Below are 3,684 nucleotides of genomic sequence, written 5' to 3'. Positions count from 1 at the left end.
AAGGATTTGATATCGTAATTTGTTTCTGAGATGGGATAAATGAAAGCAAGGAAGCAGAGTTGAACTATCTAACAGGGGGAGACCATTATATCATTGGTCTCACGATTGGAATTCTGCGAATTGTCACAAATTCATAATTTATTCCCAGGCTAAATGTAGGGGATACGTAGAGAAAATTTTGTCACCAATCAAGATTGAAAAGGTGTCAATCGACACTGCAAGGAGATTGCCGTGCTACACGCATTAGAGATTGCGTTGGTATTTTGACAAGAGGGACAGAAAAGGTCCATTTTTGGATTGAAAAAATCCTTCTCACCTAAGTTTTGAAAAAACTTAGATTGCAATGTACAGCTCCAGTATTCACTTTGGAAGGAATGTACGATGCATTCGACCGAAGCCTTCGGAACAGTGCTAAAACTCTCGAACTGATTTGTTCAGATGAGAGAATTTTGTACCTTCCAACCCGTTAACGTAGGGAGTGCCTGCGATGTTATTGAATTTGAACAAACACTCACAGGATCATAGGTTGCGAAAAAATACCTAAGAGCTAGGTGAATGATCAAAACATTGAGGAATTTATATTGTTGTGCCTTTCTCATACTGGCCAGATGTTTCGACTTGATCTTTTAACGCAGAGGTAAATTTCCAACCTAAGAAGACTGCGTCTGAAAGAATATTTGTTCTAGACTGATCAGTTCAATTAAGAGCTACTAAGGAAGATCTGGCTGAGGAGAACAAGAGATCATTCAAAATTTCCATAATTAATGATCATCTTGACTTTTTTTTTTTTTTTAAATTCTTCCAAGTTTTTCAGTGTAGCATATACTCAGTTCCAATGTAGACCCATACATTTTAATAAGCTTATGAGGCGAAAACACACTCTAATGGAATAAATTTTCCAGATTGCAGATGATGAAATAGACTATTTATTGCGTAAATCGCTATAAGGCATATAATCTTTCATAAGGTGTTTCTAGGCAAAACTTGTAAAAGTCATTGATAAAATTAAGGTATTCACAACGCTTTTTGCTTTTTAATATGGCTCAGAATAAGAAAGAGCCTTGACAGCTTAATTTTGTATTGGCACCATACTCAATAGCCGGAAAACCAATAATAAAATATCATCTAGATAACTGGATGATATGAAGCCTCCGAATAAGATTCATGACCGGCCTCATGAGTCGCGAAGCGAAAGAACTAGTCGCAATTCCAAATGGGGGTAGGAATTGGAAAAAATACCACCCATGCCAAAACAACGCATGTTTTCATGCTGCACATGTACCGGGGCAGGAAATATACGATTTTGAAGACATTTCCATCCGTGAATGTTCACAAAGTATTAGTTTTGGAAGGGTTTTCATGTCCCTCAATTGAAGTTATGAGTTCTCATAAATTTGTTCAACCTTTTAATGTGAAAAATTAACCATTGCTAATCATGTGGTTCACCAACAAAAAGTTACAATGAGACGAGCTGATCCTGATTGGATTCTGATAGTAACATAGAGGTTTTAACTACCTCTATGATCACATACCTGTTTATCCGCCCATCAGGACTATCCCTTTCAGTTCAGAGATTTGAAATTCTGGAGGAATTACCGATTGGTAAGGACCAGAATTGAAGAGGCTTTTATGACTCTTCAGTCTCTCTAGAATAAAACTATTAGAACAGTTTAATTTCCATTGGGAAGGAAATGCTCAAGAATGGCTGCAGAGATTTTTGACATTACTTCTTGCTCTCTTGAAGTAAGATAACTCTGGAGACGTTGACGTCGATCGAGAATCATTGGGACTATTGAGAAAATGCTTCCGGTTGGACCTGTTGTTCAACCTGAGGCATGCAAGATTTTTGAACCGTTTGTTTTAACTCTACGTCTTAAAACAAGCTCCTTTGAAAGCAATGAATTTAGATTCTCCTGTAAAGGTGGATAAATCTCCAAACCTTGACACAATTTTGAGGATTTATTTTAATTTTCTCAAACTTCCCAAAAAATGTGAAGCCATACAAAAATTAAACTGGAGCTGTAGCCTCAAGGGCACTAAAAATTCATTATTTTTCTCGAACCAGACAACTTCTGGAAGAGGACTAGATTGTCTAGTTTCTCTTCCTAGAGCAGACTTCGAGGAGTTGCCCCCAATACTACGAGGGCAGTACCTGCGTCTTTTGAGATCAACGGTTCGGTGGAGATAAAAGCAATCTCTGAATTCAGATTTGGTGGATATTTCCATAAATCTGTGTAATTTGTGCATCAACAAATTCGAGACCAGCCAGAAACTCCAACGAGCTTCCAGATCACTCTGAAAAGAGATCTCGGCATCATGAGGCTTCGATGACTCAGAAACCCCTATATTCCTGAATCGAGTTCAGGTGGAATGGTATTTTGCAGGTTTGAGGCATTGAATGATGACGTCAGGTGCAGATGCAACAATTGCATTTGTAATTGAAGGCTTAGAGCCTTACTTTAATGCGTCAGGCGCAGATGTACCTATCATAATAGTAGTAGAAGGCTTGGAGCCTTGGATCAATGCGTCAAGCGCAGATTTAACTATTGAAATAGTAGAACAAGGCTTGGAGCCTTGGATCAATGCGTCAAGCGCAGATTCAACTATTGAAATACTAGCACAAGGCTTGGAACCTTGAGTCAATGCGTCAAGCGCAGATTCAACTATTGAAATAGTGGAACAAGGCTTGGAGCCTAAGGTGAGTGCATCAGGCGCAGATGTGTCTAGCACAACAGGATCTGAGCTGCTGCTCGCACTGTCCTGGATGTCAGGGATGAAGATCCATCTGACATATTTATAACAATCTCATTTTTAATTTCCTTGTTCTCGATTGTGTCTCTAGGACCAGGAGAACCAGGTAAAATTAGGTTAGGCTGAGTTGTTCGACAAGGAATAAACTCGGCCTAAAAAAGCCTTTGACGTCGATTGGCTCTGTCTCTAGGATCTGACCCGAGCGTCTAAAAAGGCTGAGAGACATGTAACATCGCTTACCTTTATTTTCAATCCATTATTTATCCAAGGAAAAGTCGATAAGCCAATGCACGTAATATTTGCAATTTCACTATAGATTTCTAGATATTCCACACAGTTTATGTGTTTCTTCTTCTTACAATCATCCATGACTATGGAAAAACTGTGTAAAAATGGAGAAAAATAGATTATTACAATAAAACAAACTGGAAACTCTGAAAAGCGTGCATTCCACTCGCGCACACACGAAAACAATGATAAGATGGCGAGCCCTCAACGCCGAGTTACCACAGCCAACTTTTTCTATGGTCTCTGAAGGCGTGTGGCTGCATCTAGCCGCAGGCAGACTACTACAAGTTATTAAAATCTCGAAGACGAGGCTCGAATATAATTCAAGGAAAGATACGCCTAAAACTCCGTTCACATGCTCGAACCCACCGCTCAGCCTCAGCTTGACGGTATAACAAGCGGGAGCTGAGCGGAGAGATTTCTACACGGGAAGTGTACCAATTCCAACCCAGCCGGAATTTGACTTCCAAACCTATCGCACATGGAATTTGTGTTTAAATCGTTTAACGAACATTTTATATCAACATGCTAGATAATAATCGCGATATTTTATTATTTTATATCATGAAATCGAAAAAATTTCAAAATAAAATTTATTACGTCCATTTTCTTACTCTTAAAAAATTCTAAATTCATAATTAACAC

This window comes from Diachasma alloeum, unplaced genomic scaffold, assembly GCF_001412515.2.
Source record: "Diachasma alloeum isolate Michigan unplaced genomic scaffold, Dall2.0 Dall_scaffold_00512, whole genome shotgun sequence".
NCBI classification, from domain to species: domain Eukaryota; kingdom Metazoa; phylum Arthropoda; class Insecta; order Hymenoptera; family Braconidae; genus Diachasma; species Diachasma alloeum.
Note: the sequence above shows the minus strand (reverse complement) of the source record.